Source organism: Diabrotica undecimpunctata, chromosome 7, assembly GCF_040954645.1.
Source record: "Diabrotica undecimpunctata isolate CICGRU chromosome 7, icDiaUnde3, whole genome shotgun sequence".
Lineage (NCBI taxonomy): Eukaryota > Metazoa > Arthropoda > Insecta > Coleoptera > Chrysomelidae > Diabrotica > Diabrotica undecimpunctata.
Window position 1 is genome coordinate 40,322,487 of NC_092809.1, and position 21,082 is coordinate 40,343,568.

Below are 21,082 nucleotides of genomic sequence, written 5' to 3' on the forward strand. Positions count from 1 at the left end.
TGGCACTACATTATTTTGGAGCAATGCTAAATAATTGTCGCCATTCAAATTGCCATCTATGAAAAAGGGACCTATGATCTGATCTTCAATAATTCCTGCCCACACCTTAACCTTCTCAGGGTATTGAGTATTGCCTTCTCTCATCCAGTGAGGATTTTGCCCTGGACCAATAGCGACAATGCCGATTGCGGATTAGAATGACCGTGAAGAGTAAAGGTGCACTCATCAGAAAACAAAACATGTTCTAATTGGATCACATTGCCATCATTTATTTACAAAAATACGTTCTCCTGCCAAAATCATCTTCCATGAGATCCTGAATGTATATAATTTTATAGGAATGCACTTACTGTTTTCATGTAATATTCGAATAACCGATGAATAGCTAATATCGAGTACTGGGGCTGCTTTTCGAACAGATGTATGTGGGTGTTCCTCAAACTCAAGCATAACAGCCACTTTGGTATCCTCACTTATTGCATTGGCAGCTTCTTTTTTCACCTTCCTAACATGGCGGCCCAGCTCATGGAATTGCTTCTCTATTTTACTAATTGTCCCTTGAGATATGAGCGGCAAATCAGGAAATGCTTCGTGAAATAAACGAGCTACTTCCATTTGGGTCCGTGTCTCATCTCCATAGCCAATCATCTGTATAATTGTAATTTTGTGCATTTCTGTTAAATGAACCATTTTTCTGGCTTGCGGTTAATGAAATTCAAACGAATATAACACTGACAACTACTGTAGACAAAGTAACCAATTTTTTGTTTTTTTTTAACATATCAATAAAAAAAAATGCTTGTTTTTGCTTACTTTATCATTACCAAGACCTAAATGAGCAATAAGTATTTAGACAGTGGTAGCGACTTACGACAAATAAATAATTTTCTTTTCTAAATGTGAATTTTTGCATTTTACTTAATAGGTATTTCCGAAACAGTTAAAGATAGGTATAGGACATTGTATTCAAAAAATGTCTAAAATGATCTGAGGAATCTAAAAATTAATTAATATACAGGGTGTTCTATTTAAAATAAGCAAGTTAGTATTGGTCACCGTTTTCTGATACACCCCGTATAAAAAGTTTTTATGGAAAAAAATGCGCAACTATAAATACTAATCGACGTGTTCGACCGTTTTTTCGAATACTCCCTCATTTATTTATTAACTAATTTATTCCATTTGGCTTACAGACAGTGTATAAACAAAAAAAAAGTGTTTTATTTTATTATTTCCATATAATGGAAACAAATAATACTAACACCTATAATAAAACTACCGAAAAATGTAGGAATGTTTGAGAATTATAGACCTACTACATTGTCATCACATATGGGAAAAAAATTTAAAATCTTATAAAAAATAGATTAGAGTGGTTTGTAGAGGACAATAGATTACTACTTAAATTACAGATAGATTTTAGAAGAGGAAAAGAAAATATGGAGGCCGTATTTTTGGATATTAAAGCCGCTTATGATAATGTTCGATGTATAATAATATTAATGATGATACATATTTTTGATGTATAACAAACTAGTAGAGCTGAGTATTCCCATCAATTAAGTAAATCTTATTTTTAGACAAATAATAGACACATTTTTAATAAAGATTGGAAGAATAATATAATAGGCCCATGGTATCCAATACTAAGCCCGACATTATTCAACATTTACACCAAAAGTATTCACCAAATTTCATTAGGTAGGGCTCAATTAATTCAATATGCAGATGATGTAGTTATAACAATAGGAGGTGAAGATCTAGTTGAACCAATAACAGAGATAAATAATTATTAAAATAATATTAATGCCTTTGAGTTGAACATACCTTCTATAACAAATTTCTATTAACAAATGATCTCCTATGTTCAGAAAAAAGAAAAGATACAAATATATTCCTCATATTATGTATAATAATAATAATAATAAAGTTGACTAGTCAGAATCGGTTAAATATTTAGAGGCTGGCGTAAATGGGTCTTTAAATTGGTCAGATTTAATCCGGAATATTTACAATAAATCGGAAAAGAGACTAAAATTAAGAGCACTATGTAAAACCTGGGGATTGGATCCCAATACCCCAAATAGTATCTATTGAGTAAAAGTATATGTGTGACTTACTTGGGTTTTTAGCAGCTATTCGTTTTACTCTTCTTAAGTTCGGTTTAGTTATTACGTTTGGTTTGGGTATTAAGTTTAAATTCTATCGTCAGAAGTTTGAGTTCAATTACAAACAGCACCTGGTGGGGTTTTGACTGACTTAATTGATCTACACCACCGGTTTTAATATAATATAAAATCTGGTGCACAACCATCGATAAATAGAGATGAAAACAAAGACAAGACGATATGTTTAACAATGTAAAGTTAGATTAGTGTTTACTAGAAAATTTAAAAATTATAATCAAATTATAAAAATATCAAATAATCCTGTTAAATAGGAATGTATGAGAAATAATCTTGTACCTACATGAGCATTGACTGCAACTGAGTACCTAATATACATAAATTTTCCGCTCTCTGCAATAAAACCGATGAATATGCATACGAAAGGAAACTTGTGTTAGAATGTTTTGAATTGGAGTTTCATTCAAGTAAACTAAGCTATTTAAAGATATTTTTGTAAACCGATTTCGAGAAGGGAAAATACTAAATGTACATCTTAATAATGACAGTATATAGATGTAGAAAAAAAAATGAAGATATTTTCTTTAATATTTTATAACAAAGATGCGTGGTCATTGAATATCTTTTGTTTAAAACTAGTTATTAAGACATGTCATCATCATGATAATAATGATAAGTCATGTTATAAATACATTCCTACTTAATCAAGATAAACATATAAGGAAATATAAGATGAACAATCAAGGAAACATAATAAACTTAAAAAAAAATCGGTTGCCTGTAAAGTCGGTTTTACGGGCGAAGATTTTACGTGACAACGTCTTTTTCTCGGTAGAATATTTATTGATATGAATATTATTAAATTGCACAATAGGAACAAGGAATTGAATGAAAATAAGAATTGCACAAATTTTAACTATAGAAATATATTTTGTTTACTAAAACATTGTACATGTAAACTTAAACTTAACTAATTTCTATTTGAGTGATTTTGTTGAGGATAAGACGATGATAGGAGAAATAGCATCGCACCAGCGGACCGATCATGTTTGAGTGGGAGAGAGACGCAAGGCATTCGCCGGTCCGGCGGGCCTCTCTCTCGTTCGGTGACTCATCGTAACAGACGTGAGCGGGCGTTACACTTTTTCATGCGTGACTCCGAGCCACAACCTAATTTAAGACGTTGTCACGTCAAAATAAATTAGAATTCAAAAGAGTAAAAGCTAGAGCAAGATTCATAATTAAAAAAGGAAACGCGAATCATGGAAAAAGTTAAATTTTTAATTGAAATCATCAAAACAAAAAATATACATTTTCCTTCTAAATATAGTATATATATTATATATAATAATTTTTAAAGATTCTTCAGCAATGGTGTTCTTTCTCAAGATATCCTGACCAAAAAATAAAAGGCTGAATTCTCAGGTGTTGATGTATCGCCTGATGACATTTTCCCTTTAAATCACATAACCATAACCATAATTCGAATACTTTCTCTTCTTCTTTTTGTGCCTATTCGTTTCGAATATTGGCGATCATTCTGGCTATAATTATTTTATTACCAGATGCTTTAAATAGATTAGTTGTTGTTGTGAAGAACTATTTACCCAGGTTTTTTAACCATGATATTCTTCTTCTCCCAATTCCTTGCTTTCCGAATACTTTGCATTGAAGGATTATTTTCAGTAATCTGTATTTGCCGCAAACAAAGTCAGAATAGCCATGTTGATTGTCAACGTTCGGAACGGACAAGGCACATGAAGAAGAAGAAGAAATCTGTATTTAGTATCGTTTCTCATTATGTATCCGAGATATTCTAACTTTCTTCTTTTAGTCGTATACATCACTTCTTTTTTTCGCCATTCTTCGTAGTACAGTCTCGTTTTATCTTGTCCGTCCATGATATTCTTAGGATTCTTCTGTATAACCACATTTCGAAGGCTTCAAGTTTTTTCTCCACGCTTAAGTGATTGTCAAGGATTCAACTCTGTAGTATAATATCCATAAGATATAACATCGTAGGAGCCTTACTTTGATCTCCAGATTAAGGTTGTGGCTTTTAAAGAGTTTGGCCATGTTGTTGAATGCACTCCTAGTCTTCTCTATTCTAAATTTTACTTCTTGTGAAACTATGTTTACCTTCTTTTCTGTTACCTATTTTAGTATTGAAATCTCCCACGACTTTAAGGAGTTCATGTCTCGGTATATCTCTTATAAGGTTGCTTATTTGTTTTTAAAATTCTGATATTTCCTCATCACTGTGGTCTGCTGTGGGTGTATAGACTTGTTAGTGTTCATCGGTAACGTATTTATTTGTGACAAGAGGATTATATCATTCACTGGAATAAAGTTGTTGACATGTTTGGCTATACTTTCATGTGTAATAATTCAGGCTCCATTTTTATATTTACCATTTTCTGATCCTGTATAGTATACTCTGTATTCTTCTATGTCACAATAACTTTATTCAGGACACCCCATTTTGCTTGTGCCCATTATTGCTATTTTCATGCGTTCCATTTCTTTGATTTCGCATTGGATTTTTCTGGATCGAGCCATAGTCCTAACGTTCCAAGTGGATATTCTTTTCAGACATTTCGTGAGAATTTTTCTTATTGGTGTGTTATTGGGCATTTCACAGGGATTTTGCATATTAATGACCCGGTAGGCCTTGTGGTTATGAAAACCACCTCTTTTGCCGGATCTTGGTCTCCGATGTCCATGATCAGTAAGGGATCTTTAATATAGTGGTTTCTTATTGCCTTCTATATTCTTATGTCGTTGACCAAACCACTGATTCTTCCGCCCTAGGGGCCGGTTTCTCAGCCCCAGGACAAAAGAGTGCGCTACCATCTACCAACTCGTCCGCCCGAAGCCGTTAGTCAGCAAGTAGGGTAAATATTTACTCAATACTTACTCACTCAATAATATGAAAAACTCCTGCCCCAGTAATAATAACACCCCTGCAATATTTCTTCAAAAAGTCCAGTTATCTGCAAAGAACATTTACTCCGTATCTACGATAGTAAATGGAGACATAGCGAGCCCAAGAATCTGGAATTCGTCTATTATCATTGCACATATATATATATATATATATATATATATATATATATATATATATATATATATATATATATATATATATATCTATATATATATATATATATATCTATATATATATATATTTTCAATTTTATTTCATTTCCATAAACAGAATCAACCAAAATCTAATCCATCATTATCTAGACCTATTTCTCAAACTTGCGTAATATGTAGTAATATGTACTTAAAGTACTTAAAAATTCATCTCTAAAGATTAATATGGATTTTTGAAAATAAATTTACACAATTTATTAAACATTTCCTATCTCATTTAAGGTACGGATTAACGATTCTTTTTTAAAACAAAAATTAAAAAAGAAAACGGAATGTCTCAAGGACCTACCTTAACCATCTTTATATTTCATATCCAAATAAATAATATTATCTCCCCTTGTGAGTTGCTAGTTAAAGCTATACTCTCTGCAGATGATTTGATCATTTTTGTTAAAGAAAAAAATAATAAATCCCTTCAAGCTCACCAACAAAGTATTTTGGAAACCCGAATCATGGATAAATTTTACTGACATAAATTTCTACTGTCTCAAATATTCGACGAAATCTTTCTCAAAGTACAAACATTAATAAATTAAACAAATTTTGTTTTTTGTTACTTGGTGAAAAATTCTTCTAATAATTTATCATTCATTTTATCTGACGTATTCATATTGACAATTCAGACATATATTATACTTTTAAAGTATACGACGTTAAAATGATATTGCCTATATAGCTTACATTTACTGGGTTACATTCCTGGGACGACTTTATTGTAAGACGGTTCATTCGATTACATGAAATTAGCTTTAACTTAAGAATATCTGACAGAAAAATCATAGTATGTAAGTATTTGGTCTTATATTTAGTTTACTCTCAATAAACACCAAACTCTGATTTTATATACGTGTTATTTAAAAAACATAAAAGATGTATCTTCGATAGGTTACTGACTTACTAATAATATTTTCCATTTATCTACTTCCTCTTTTAATATGGGTAACCAATTCGTACTGCATTCTGCCGAGGAATTTGCGACACAATTGGTCTCATTTAGCATAATTAGAGCCGTTTCTTTTGTTTCCCCCTTTTTACCATCTGCTTCTTTTAGGACTATACTTGAATCGTTCCATTGAACCCTATGTTCATTTTCCCATACGTGTTTACGAATTTAAGATCTATCAAAATCTCCATTTTTAATATAAGCGTGATGTTCACTTATTCTAACATTTAATAGTCTTGATGTTTCACCTAAATAAAACTGATGGCATTCACAAGGTATTTTATAAATATAATTCTTTGTTCTTTCTTGTTCATTTTTAGGTATAATTTTAGACAAAATAGATCTCAATGTGTTTGCTGTTTTGAATGTTGTAGAAATGTTAAATTTATTTCCTATCTTTTTAAGTTTTTGTAAAAATCCTTTTATGTATGGTATTGTTATTTTCCTCGTATTAGAAATTCTACATTTCAACAACATTCAAAACAGAAAACAAATTGAGATCTATTTTAACAGTAAACCTAAAAATAAATAGGAACAAAAAATTATATTTATAAAATATCTTGTGAATGTGATCAGTTTTATTTAGGTAAAACATCAAGACTATTCAATGTTAGAATAAGTGAACATCAATCTATGAACATCAAACAAAAATAGAGAATTTGATAGATCTCAAATATATAAACACGCATGGGAAAATGAACATAAAGTCTAATAGAACGATTCAAGTAAAGTAAACAGAAGCAGATGGCAAAAAACAAGAAATTAAAGAAGCGGCTCTAATTGTGCTAAATGAGACCAATAATTGTGTCGCAAATTCCTCGGCATAACGCAGTAGGATTTGGTTACCCATTTTAAAAGAGGAAGTTAAGAAAAGGAAAATACCGTTATTCGTAAGTCAGTAACATATCGAGGATACTCCATTTATGTTTTCTAAATAACAAACATATTAAATCACAGTTTGGTGTTTATTGAGAGTAAACTGAATGTAAGACCAAATACTTACCATGTCGGGACAGTATTCTGAGGTTTTTATCCTGTCTTTTTCCTCATGATTTACTATGGAATTACTAACATGAGAATTGTACTGTCATAATGGCATGTGGTTGTCTTTTTAAAGACGAATCACATACTATTATTTTTCTGATGGATATTCTCAAGGTAAAGTTAATTTCATGTAATCGAATGAAGTGTCTTACAATAAAGTCGTCTCAGGAACGCAACTCAGTTATATTGGCAATATCATTTAAAAGTCGTATACTTTAAAATGTATAATATATGTCTGAATTGTCAATATGAATGAGTCAGATAACATTAAATTATTAGAAGAATTTTTCACCAAGTAACAAAAAACAAAATTTGTATAATTTATTAAATAAACAATTTTGAACTGGAAATTGAAACATTGATAAACTTATTTTAAACTTCAAATGTGGCCTATGCACATTAAAATAGAAATTGATTTAAGATGCCACAAGAAAATAGCTTCAGGACAATATTAACAAACTTTAATGATAAGCAAAAATTAACCCAAATAACCCTGACGTTCTACATGTAGGACGCTAATTTCAATAATTTCTGAACGCGGCCCTGGATTAAATCTGATAACGCCGTCTATCTAAAATTGTTACTTAAGGACGAATTGTCCCATTATTGTTTAGTTTGTCCGTATTGCTTGAGATGTCTACTTGTGTTGCGGTTACAAAAAACGTAAAATATGGCTGAACATGGGATCAGATTTGCAAGATAAGATGTGAATATTATACTTTTGGTAAAATTTACTTTTTTATAATGTTATTTATACATAAATGTTTATTTATCCAAATGGTGAAATAATTTTATGCAAAATTTTTGCCACATGGCTGTCAGATGGTGATAAATTTGACCGTCCTACATGAAGGCCGTCAGGATTATGCACTATTATGGCACGAAAATGATAGATTTAAATAAATATAGTAAACAATGGTTTTCTTTGTTAATTTTACCCCATTCTCAAGCTGATATAGTTCTATTACCTCTGGAAGATGCCGCTGAAACAGATGAGAATTCTGGTGAAGAAGAAAACGTGTCTCCGGATAATTTGCCTTCAAACATGTTGAGAACTGTAGCTGAAATCCATATGCCTCGTTCGGTTGACTCCGACTCGGATGATGATATTCCAATATCAAATTTGGTTCAACCTGAGAAAGTTTTGAAAATTCAACGACAATACTAGTGGTCTGAAGTAGCAAACATCTCAGATGAAGCAGAAATACTTGATGATTGGTGAAAGGATAATGATTTCTATACTGATACAGAAAATGCTCGCATAGACTGGTTCATGAAGTTATTTGATAAAGACATTTTCGATTTACTGGTTGTCGAATCCAATAGATATGCAAGTATGAAAAATAAGCCTATATGTATCCCAGAAATGAAAGCATTAGTAGGAAGTCTTATTCTTAGTGGTTACGCTCAGTACACAAGAAAAAAGATGTATTGGGAAAAGGATAGATATGTTTGTAATTCCCTAGTTTCTGGGGCACTTTCTAGAGATAGGTTTGATTTGATAATGAGTATTCTGCATATTGCCAATAATAATAATTTGGACCATTCTGACAAATGCAGTATAGTTAGACCTTTCTTTAGGTTCACTTCTTGAACTTTATACAAAAGCAAGTTCATCTTTTTGTGGACGGCCAAGTCGAAGAGAAAATGCCGATTTTCGTTTCGATGGAATGCACCATTATGTGATTGACCAAGAAAAATAAACAAAATGTCGCTACTGCCATAAAAAAACCACTACAAGGTGTCAAACATGTGATGTTGGTGTCCATGTACGCTGCTTTGTGAGTTACCACACAAATGGTAATGCTTGGTTCTGACGTCCTAGATGTAGGACGGTAATTTTTTTTGTGTACGTTACCATTTTTTTAAATATTATGTCAGTAATGTACTTAGGTGTTCTAAATAAAAGATATTAATAACAAAAAATTGCAGTTTTAATACAATTTCTTATGTCAGGGTTATCTGGGTTAAAAAAAAGTGATTAATTGTTAATAATTAAAAATACACGCTGAAATTTCTGCAGAAAACGTATAGGTTTGCTTACTATTGGTATATATTAACAAGAAAAACCCATCAATAATCTGGCTACTGCGAAATTCTGAGAAACACTTATTTCCCTGGACTATCACTCACGTGAAAACAAATATCGCAGAGAACACTAAGGCAGCGTCTGGCAAAATGGCAAAATTTTCAAAACCACGATTTGCCAATTAAAACAAAGGCTAGTCCATTTTAATCTATTAAACATCCAGAAAATCGGTACACCGAAAATAGGAAATCGAATAGTTCCATTCGGTTCATTAATACTTTACAATCATTTCGATAGGTATAGTATCGTATCAGAAATTAATTTTAAATTAAAATAGACGTATTTAAATACATATTTTATACAAATTCAATCAAGTGCATCCGAGAATTTTAATTATCAAGCCGTGATACTCTCTACTAACTGAATCGCATTTCACATTCAGCACTCAGTACATTTTATTAAAAATTTTACTCCTAATTATTCATTTGAAGCTACTCGTTCTGAAATCTACGTAACAATGTTTTATTTTAAATATAGAAACTCTAAACAAATTTTCAATTAACGAGAGATTTGCATGTTTGTTACTTTAAAGCGTCGTTATTAAAATATTTAGAAATACTTGAGTGAATGAAAATTCTTTCGCTGTGATCGATGTAGTAGAATGAATTTTCAACTAATTTAATATAGTCAAACGAAAAGAAACACCATAAATTCAGGGCTTTCAATAATGTAGTGAGAACAAGTTGATATAAAATAATGAATAACTTGGTAAGAAATATTTAATTTTTTTAGTTGAACGATATAAACCTTAGAAATCATCGGTACTGTGAGGGTGGAATGAAGTACGAGTGTCTCTACTTTAGAGTCATTATGAGAATCTCTACTTCTCTATCTCTTTTTTAAGGACTCTCTATTTAATTTTATCCTGTTTTTCCCTATTCAATTTGGTATTTTTTAATTGTTATACCACCGTGTTTGTAGTCTTCTTCACTATCTTTGCATTGAATAATTTTTCTATTAGTTATCCTCACGTCTTGTGAACTTTAATTTTAGTTTTGTATTAAATTTGTCTATCTAGAAAATCATCAACATGCGTCTATAACACCATATTTCAAATGCTTCGAGTCTCTTTAGTGATACTTTAGTTAAAAAAAAAATTAAAAATGGTTGATGCATGGAACAGTGATGACACGCATTCAGAAGGGGGGTCAAAAAGGAATAAATAGATAAAGACAATAAGTAGTCAAAAGTTCTCAAGAATACCTCCAAAAATTGATGAAAGCAACCGTAAAGATACAATTAAATATATAAGACCAGAAAGAAAGCAAGGAAATGATAGAAAAGTTTATCGTTGAGAACAGAGAGTTGAGACCAAAAATGCAGAGGTAAAGCAGGAATATATCGAGATTAAGGAAGAAATCAGCAAAATAAAGTGGACAATAATACTAAAGATAATATAAAATATACTGCTAAATAATTTATCTACGATAAATTAAACAGAGCAATCGTAGGTATTCCCAAATACCAAAATACAGAAAGAATAAGTAGTTAGTCTAAAAATAGGAATACATGGTAAATCCACGAAATCTAATAAAAAAGTACAATTTTTATATATTTTGCAATACAAAATATGATCATAATATGCAAGTATTTCAAAGGGAAATAAGTCCACTAGGCATAATAGAGATCGTCAAAAATGGAAACACTAAAACCCAAATAAATCGCGTTCTGACCGTAAATTAAGGCCAGAAACGTATAGATAAGGTAAGAAAATGCAGAGGGCGGATGTCGACTCTAATCGTTAGTTAGAGGGCATTAAAATTAAACAACTTAACATGTATCAAGATTTATTCAGAAGCAGGCTTGAGGACGAAGCAAGTTCCAACTAGATAAATTCAAAAGAGTGTACAAGAGTAAACTACAATCTTCGATATACATAATGCTGAAATAACTTATGGTGGTTAAAGCCTCGTTATAGCCCAGCTTGGTTAAAAAAAAGTTCGATAAATTTTTCACAGATATCTGTAGCTTTTAAGGCATAGGTGGGGATTACTAGATGGCGAATAGATGAAAAAGTACTTATAAGTTAAATAAAAAGTATTAATTTTTTTACTTATTATTTCCTTAAACAAAATATTTATATCATTTTTTTATATCAAGAATATCTTTATTTTCCCGTTTTTTAAATTAAAATGAATTAATAATTTACGGAGGTATTTGCAAAAAAGCAGTTTTTTGCACTAATTTATAACTTTTATTAATTTTTTTATTAACAAAATAAAATGTTATTAATACATTTGAACATCGGGGAATTACCGTCTTTTAAATTTGTGCGAAATTTCCCCCCGATCGGTCAAATAGTTTAAAAGCTATTTATTTTATTTATCCCTGAGAATAAATATTTAAACTATTGAACTTGCTCTATTAATGATGCTAGACACCATATGATTCTTTAAGACTTAAGCTATCTCAATTACAGAACTTAAATGCATATTGCGTTTTCATTGAAATTATTTACAAAATAAACGTTTGAAAAAGAGGTATGTTTTTTACTTATAAACAATTCTAATAACTTTTATATTTTTCAAGCTAGACTTGTACGTACAACTATTGGATAGCTGGTAAAAAAACTCAAATTAAATAAAACCTTCTATGACCAATAGGAACGAAGTTAGGGACCATTTTTTTTTAAATCATATCTCCATTGTTTATAAACATTAAGAAGTAAAATTTGTACAAATACTATAGAACAGTAATAATTACAAAGGTACTGAACAATATATATATATATATATATATATATATATATATATATATATATATATATATATATATATATATATATATATATATATATATATATATATAAACTAAGGTACACTCGAAGAGTGGTGGGTTTTTCGGTCAAAGTGGAGAAATAAAAGACAAAGAAGGTGGCTACTTCATCTATTTATTGAAGACGTTTCGCTTTCTGCTCAGAAAGCATCATCAGTTCATCTAAAAAGAACAATATGAAACCAAAACATCCAAGGAGAAATTACAACAAAAGTGTGTTACCTTACAAAGACATGTAGCAGTCAATGATGTTAAAAATAAGAAAAAACTTACGAAACTGGACATTCAGAGTTAACGTTGTATAAAATACTTAATTGAAACTAGGTATAGTTTGCAATTTAACAAAATTAGCACAGCAAAAGACAACAAATTTATTTAATAAATTAGCTGAAAGTGCATTCGTATGATCTTTTTAGTTCTTTACACTTTAAAATTAACCTTAATGTTTTTTACTTAAGTTTTTATAATAAGTTTTTAATACATGTATTTGTATCACATGTTCTTTTGCTGTGCTAATTTTGTTAAATTGCAAACTATACCTAGTTTCAATTAATTATTTTATACAACGTTAACTCTGAATGTCCAGTTTCGTAAGTTTTTTCTTATTTTTAACATCATTGACTGCTACATGTCTTTGTAAGGTAACACACTTTTGTTGTAATTTCTCCTTGGATGTTTTGGTTTCATATTGTGCTTTTTAGATGAACTGATGATGCTTTCTGAGCAGAAAGCGAAACGTCTTCAATAAATAGATGAAGTAGCCACCTTCTTTGTCTTTTATTTCTCCACTTTGACCGAAAAACCCACCACTCTTCGAGTGTACCTTAGTTTATTTTGGATTGACGGTCGCACTCCTTTTCTCGATATATATATATATATATATATATATATATATATATATATATATATATATATATATATATCTGAAAAAATACCAATAGAATGGCTCTAACGGCTAAGTCTAATTTTATTGCCCTTCCAAAAACACCAAAAGCCAAGAGATAGAAGAATGACGTACGATAATCCTCATGAGTTATTTTTTAAAACTGTTCCTTATGGTTAATTAGGTACGAAAAAAACCTTATTTTCATTACAACTATTATTTAAGAGATGCAGAGAAGTCAATTCCGACATACATGCATGCCTGATTGATTAGGATAAAACGTTTAATCAAATAGAGCACGCAAAGATGATGCAAATTCTTAAAAAAAAACAGGAATTAATAACCAAGATTTGAAAATAATTAGCAACATTCAAAACCAATATCCTATAATGTACTCTATTCAAAACCAACATTAAAACACACAAGAGAGATAAAAAAAACTGCATCTATAAAATACTCTGTGAAGAAACTGCAAGATCAATATAAGTGTCAAGTTAAATGAGCATGAAACATACACCAAAAAGCAAGAGTTTGACAAATAAACATAAAACATAGAAAAATCACAGTAACAGATCTAATATTACTTAACCCTTAGACAGACACACCGGTGTATGAGACCATCAGTGTCACATTATGATGAACTTTGGCGATCCTGTTTGAGCTGCGGTTTTCCCTTCCCAAATATGCTTTCATTAACTACTGAGGTACGTAGCGCACACACGACATAATTACGATTAGTACTCCCGCATTATGATATACGTAAGACAAGAGATTACGTTAGATTGGCAAAAGGGGTACAATAGAGTGGCCGTCCAGATCACCGGATCTTTCGCTTTGGTTCTTTTTTGTGGAAATGCCTAAAATCAAAAATATACACCACTCCTCCCTGAGCTTTGAATGCACGAACAGGCTTTGAAAATAGACTGTATTATTATATGGAGGCCACAGGTGGTCATATTGGTTAATTCGATGAAATTTTATGGTTTTTGGTATTACAAATATTCAACCAATAAATTGGTCAAATTCAAAATTGTTTTCAAAGTTATTCCGTAAATAAAAAAGAAATAAAGTGTCGTGTAGAGAAAAAATTCAAATAATGTGTCACTTGACCATACTTGCTAAAAAAAACTGGTTGTTGATGGGGGGCAGTAGGGAGTTACATTTAAGGTCATGAAATTTGCATGAAAATTTGTCCGCTCCCAATAGAAATTGACGTGTTTCTTTAAATTTTGAAAAAGCTCTTGGTTTCTTAGATTCTGGTGGTCAAATTTTCGTTGGAACACACTGTATATAATACATTTACAGCCCACAATGCATATACATATAATACATAAACACACAAAACAATCAGAATTTGATATTATCTTTAGGGTACAAACATTCAGAATTATCAACTAAAGGCAAAAGTAAGTCAACCATCAATTTGAAAAACAATAATCGCCAAAATACTTGGTAATAATATTAGCTAACTATTTTAAAATATTATTTTTTAAAAACTATTTCCGGAGTGGAAATTCACACGTCAAATAAAAATTATAAAATGTAAAATTGTAGCTTATTTCCAATAAACATAATATTACTTTTGTTTAGAATTGAACGGTGCAGAAATGCAGCTGACAGTGAAAGTGAAGAGTCACTTCCCGGGACACTAATGTCCTACTTCAATTGTAAGAAAACATCAAGTTTGCTAACATAAAACTAATTAATTTTAGGAGTAGCAAATCCACTAGGAAAAGATCAATGACTTATTGAAATTAGAAAACATAATATTCATAAGATTTGAGATTAAACGTTTTTATCCACCTAACGAAATCAAAAACGACGGATACATTATTTGCGATGGTAGATAACAGAGAAGATATCCTCCTAAGTGCGATTAAACACTATATTTCTTGAAGATAAGAACACTGAACAGACTACACATAAACTTTGTAAAAATTTTATTATATATACAAAATATTTCACACATACAGATTGCCCAAGTTCTTTTATCTCAATAATCTGCGACAGTAGGGCAAATCTTTTAGCTATTAAAAAAATTGGAAATCTACTGGTGTTGCAAAAGATTACGTTAAGCATTCTCTACAAAATATAAAGTTAAGATGACTGACAAAATTGACCGCAAAACTTGTTGAAAGTTGTTTGTCTCGTATCGACACTACTAGTCTAAAGAGACAAAGTATTCCCTGATTTTGATCCGGCCAGGTATCTGATAATTTTTTTCAATTTGATTGATCTCGATAACCAAAACCTTTATGTTTTCTGTAGTGGGTTCGATGTAAACTTTATATTATTTTATTAACAATATCAACAAGGCCAAAAGTCTACCAGTAAAAGATATAGCATTTTGAAAGGATTTTGAAGTAATTATTTAATAAAACTCATTTAAAGCTTCGAAATGACGATAACGTATGGTCCTAACGTTTTGGGAAAAATTTCACCTGGTCTGATTGGAAAGCAAAATGCATTTAACAAAGAAGGCCATAGAATTGGAATGTCATCAGTTATTGACATTTAATAAACAAAGCAGAATATTTTGGTTTGTGCTCTGCAAAATGTCTTATAAAATTGAAATTCGTCGAGGTGTTTATAATATGGTTGTGCGAATGTCGAAACGAGATATTGTTAATATTTATCGAGATCAAAACATAAGCAAATAAGCAAATCGACAATTTATCGCACAATCAGAGAATGTGAAGAAGGGATACCATGTGTTAACTTGCGTAAAAGTGGCCGACCGCGGATTTTGAACCATATAAGAGAGGCAAGACTGATTGAAGCAGCTAAGAACAAAATTGGGGTCTCACAGCGAAAACTGGCCAGAAGATTTCATATTGAAAAGACTACAGTATACAGGACCCTATCGAGTAACAATATTATCTACCGGGAAAGAAGGAAAGCTCCAAAATACATAGAGGATCAATTAGAGATAATCCCGAGATGTTGCCGAGCGTTAAGGCAAGTGCATTTCATCAACAAGTTGATCGTGATGGACGATGAAAAATATTTTACTTTGTCCAACTTTGAGATGAAGGGTAACGATGGGTTTTACACGAACGATTACGAAAATGTACCTGATGAAATAAAATTCAAAAGTAAGAAAAAATTTGAGGACAAAATTTTGATATGGTGTGCAATTTCTGAGGCTGGCTTTATCTCATAAAAAATTAGAGAAATTGACGCCGAGGTCGTCCAAAGGATGATGCAACCTGTCAGGGGAATTATTAGGCAAATCGAAAATAATGGTCCCTTGTCTGTCATTTAAATTATGATTTATAATAAGGATAGTTAAGTTAAATTGTTGAATCATTTAATAAAAATATAAGATTATTGTGGTCAGAGTTATATGCTTTTAAAATTTTTCCCAAAACTTTAGGTCCATACGTAGACGTTGATTTACTGATTAATTGCTTAGAACACTGTAAATAAACTTAGAATTCTTAATTTTCAATAAATATTAATAACTTAAAAATGATCCTACACTACAACCTTGATATTGCGTAGAAAATTGGATCTTTGGTTAGTTTTGCCTGGTAGACGAAAGTTCTTAAAATGGTGAATGTGTTACCTTAAATTGTAACTGACTTAAAAATATTGCCGCAATGTTGCAGCAAACATAGAGGTTTGGGTTATCAAGGTCAATATAATTTACACAAATTTTCAGGTACCTGGTCGGGTCAAAGTCACAGGAATATCTTATTTCTCTGGCTACTGGTGTCTTCTTTTCACAAAGAATATCACTGTTTACACACTGTTTACTTACTAAATTTGTACTATGTGCTACCATTTAGTTCATAGTTATCATAAATTTAACAATAAAATAATAATCGTATTATCGTTAAATAACAATTGCAAACATGTTTCCTAATCAATTTATTATGGATATTAACTATTTGTTATATGTAAAGTAACTATTGTGTGTGCGAAGGTATTGAAATCTGTGTAAATTAGTGTATGTAAAAATAAAAAATATCGACATATTAAAAAAGTTGTAGTGTTGGCACGTGCAATCCTAAAAAAAATTATTCTTATTTTCAAAACTATTTTGAAATATAATCTAATACGTATAACTGAGGAGTATGTATAAAAGATAATAAACTTTAAATAAAAAAAAAACTTGCGATGCAGCAAGTGTTACTTGAATTGTAAACAAAAATCAACAAGCTACTGTTCTAGTCCTATCGATCTGTCACTTTTAGTCATGGTAATTTTTTTTAAATCCTTTCCATTACACACGTAATCATATTATTTAGTGTTTTTTTTTGTGGTAATATTGTATTAAATTTGTGTTTAAACTATGTGTAGAAAGTATTATTTAATTGATTTAATAAACACTAGCTTAGATGAAGCAGGTAATTTTATTAAAAAACTAAAATTTGGCAGTTCTTATAATAAATCTCTAGAATATTATTGATGCTGCGAGTAGAATTAACAGTTATTTTGGTTCTCAAATAATATTTTTGCTGAACATAATAAATTACAAATATGTATATATTTTGGGTAGTTTAGTGGGTTTTAAACTTAAATTGATGTATATTAATGGTCTAAGGTAAAAGTGAAATATGTTTTGAAAGTGCGGTGACATACAGTTTTAATTTGAAACATAAAACTTATCCAAAAGTCACAGGCTCCAACAGCTTATCCAAAGCACATCAAGAAGCGCTCACCTTAAGTGTATTTAAATTGCGGCAGAAAGTACCACATAAAAAATGTCATATTATCGCGAAAGTTGCGAATTTTGTCGACGGAGAAACGTCGTCGCCAGCGCTACAATCGTGTGGACGTCGAACAAACGACGTTGAGCGCCGAACCGCAACTGTGCTTTCGACGGAACCGGTATGAAATCGCGACGTTTACAATTGAATCGCGGCATTCCTGCGCTGTGTTGTCAGAACTCACAAATTTCCGAGATTACATTTAAACTCCTTCAGCTTGATGCTTCTGAGTGTATTTGAAATTTTCCCAGCACAGACGAGCAATATTTTTAGGTATAGTTTTAAAAAATATTTAACAAAGATGTGGTAAACGATCGCGGTGAAATGCTTATACAATTATGTACGTATAATAAATTAACAATTAACAATAGGTTTTAATAACATAAACCTTAACAAACATATACTTGGACAGACAGAAAAGTAACAGACTATAATTGTATCCTATAAGAATATACATCCTAACAATTTGGATGTAAGAGTTCTATTCTTAGCCAATATAAGGTCAGTTCTGATCTATTCTCAAGTATACTCGTGCGTTAATTTTGATTTTCAACGTAAGATACATACTTATTTCTTTCAATAATGGGAATTCACTACAATTTCAGTTTAAAATTCGTTTACTTTGATTTTTCGATTTCCACTTCTGAAGTCGTTCTCAAGATACAAATCTGAAGTGGAAATCGAAACGTCAAAGAAAGCGCATATTAAACTAAAATTGTTGTATATTTCCATTTTAAGAATACAAGAGACAAGAAAACAAGATAACTACTTTTTCATCAGACTGAGTGTGAATTTGCTAGATTAAAAAGCTATATCAATTAAGAAGGATGTGTGTTAGAATCGATTAAGATGCTAATGCATTTTGGTATATTTTAATATATTTATAATGTTCTTTCTAATACCTTTCATTTAAAACATCAAACCATATTACAATACTTGTTAATAATTCAAACTGATTATCAGAACTATGCAAAAACTCAAATACTACAATGACTTGAATTGTCAACTCCCTGTTTTGAGATATTTTGGGACATTTTGACGAAACCGAAAATATTCTAGATTTTAAGTATTTCTTCTTTTTTCAGGAAATTTTTTAATGTAAAGTAAATCTTATGGATTCGCTATAACACTGCTCCTTCCTTTATATTTATTCTCCTTGAATATCTGGTCTCTAATGGGCCAACTGGAGCCAACAGGGTGTATTAGTTCCTTGGCATGGAGCTAATCTTTCGATATTAACTACATTGAATTTACTTCTAGCCAAAAACTGAATGCGGTAAATTAGTATCGTTGAAGTTTCGAACTACGTCCTTTCTGACGTTTGGGATTATTTAACCATACTGCGTCACCTCTTTTGAAAGTTTTCCCGGTAGCATGTATGTCGAGCTTGGCTTTGGCTTTATCACTTTAAAGCTTTAAACTTTTACAATTTACTAGCAAATTTTTTATATACATCAGAGATGGACGTTTTTCTTCTTAGGGAGACCATCTTCAATAAATAAGATCTTAAAGAATTTCGGTGATCATCATCGAAGGAGAATAACCGGTGGCTTTAAGTTCGGAACTTTTGTAGGCTAGCAGGGAAAAGAGAAAATAAAATATCCTAATCATTTTGATTATTAGCGAAGAACATTGAAAGGTATTAACAAACAGTTATATTTTTCGACCATTCCGTATAATTGCAGATGAAGAGATATAGCGCAAGTTTTCTTAATACTCAATATTTTTATAAATTCTTGCCACAATTCTTATTTAAAATTTTGTCCTTGTCCAGAATGTAACTCTAAATAAACTGCATGTCTTGTATGCTTCTGCTGCTGTAGTAACTTATTGATTAGGAAATGCAATTTCCGACTAATGTAAAAATAATTCAGTGTGACCATTAAGTACTTATTTACTCCCTCTGGCATCGAAAGTGGAACGGGAATATCAACTGCAAGTTGTTCAAGGTGCTCTTCGAAAAGATATTGTACCATTTTACTACGCCTTAGTGTTCTAGGAAATTTTCTATCGTTACATAAATTGCATTTCTTACACCAATCTTCTATATCTTGGTGACAATTGATTTAGTAAAAACTGTCTAAAACTCTTTTTCTATGTCTATCAAATGCCCTTCAGAAAGACTTTTATGAATGTCTTGCTACATACTTCTATTATGTGATTTTAACAGTATCAGTTGTTAAACTGTATATATTCCATCGGTATTTTCCACTTTTGTTATAATAGACCATTGAAAAAATATAGATATTTCCATTGAGCTCAGTAAGCCCACTAGTTAAGTTCCACTATATATATGGTTATTTCCTGTCAAATAGATCTTATTCTAATCAATATCTTTTTCCTGTTTAATTCTAGTTATCTGAAGACTTTCTTCTTCGGTTACATTATTTTTTTCATCAAGCTGACACTGGCTGTAAACCTGTAATACGTCAATACATCTTGGAATTCTTGTAATTATTTATTTAACACATTAGTCCCCTTGCAAAGACTGGTCCACAGATTTAACATAGGAGCAAAAGAATTTAACATGACAATCTTATCTCAGAAAACTAAAACAATAGTGGTCAGTAAAGAACCAACCAGATGTAAAATAGAAATTGATGGCATCAGTATTGAACAAGTAATCGAAACAAAATAGCTGGGAATTACACGCGTTTTGTACTTGATCTCTCATTTCTTTGTCCTGGTCTAGTTATGGAGACCTGGACAAAGAAGTGAGAGATCAAGTACAAAAAGCAAATAGACTAGAAGGATGTCTTAATAACACTATATAGCGAAACAGACTACTCAAAGGCCACTGGAAACGGCAGAGATGATAGTACTGAGAAGAATTACAGGAAATACGCTGAGAGATCGAAAGAGAAGTGAAGACATTAAAAGAAAATGTAACGTACAATTTATAAATGAATGGACACAAAATAGAAAAAAAGAGGAATAACCACATAAGCCGAATGAAGAAGACCCGTGTCGTCAAAATAGATATAGTATAGATAATTTTTAGATAGGTCACCAATCGGCAGAAAAGTATCGGACGACCGCGCAAAAGATGGAGTGACAACCTTCCATAGAGGTATTAATCTTGCTTATAAAGAGGAAGAAGAAGAAGAAGTCGCTTCACCAATTTCTCTTATTTGCAATCTGATCGGACTGTGTAGTTTGTGCATTATTTTGAGTTAGCTTACACTCTTCTTGCAAAATTGAAACCTGTTTTCCTAACTATTCTATCATATTTTGACTATTTGCTAGTTGGTCCTTAAAATCATCAACTTTATATTCCAGATTGTCTTTTTCCTTTCTTGCTGTGGTCAGTTCTGTGAAATCAAAACCCTTAGAGACACGTATCTTATA

General features: G+C 31.0%; 1 protein-coding gene across 7 annotated transcripts in view; it reads right to left on the reverse strand.

Moving 5' to 3' along the window:
* Positions 1-21,082, reverse strand: part of Mp (collagen XV/XVIII-type protein multiplexin) — a 1,493,071-nt gene that overhangs the window by 523,002 nt on the left and 948,987 nt on the right. For 2 of the 7 annotated variants that reach the window (XM_072537155.1, XM_072537154.1), the window contains exon 1: positions 17,687-17,830. The exons of the other annotated variants lie outside the window; for them this stretch is intronic. The gene's annotated coding sequence lies outside the window, so the exon portion shown is untranslated. Of the gene's footprint in view, positions 1-17,686; positions 17,831-21,082 lie in introns of those variants that run through there. 7 annotated transcript variants of the gene reach the window in all.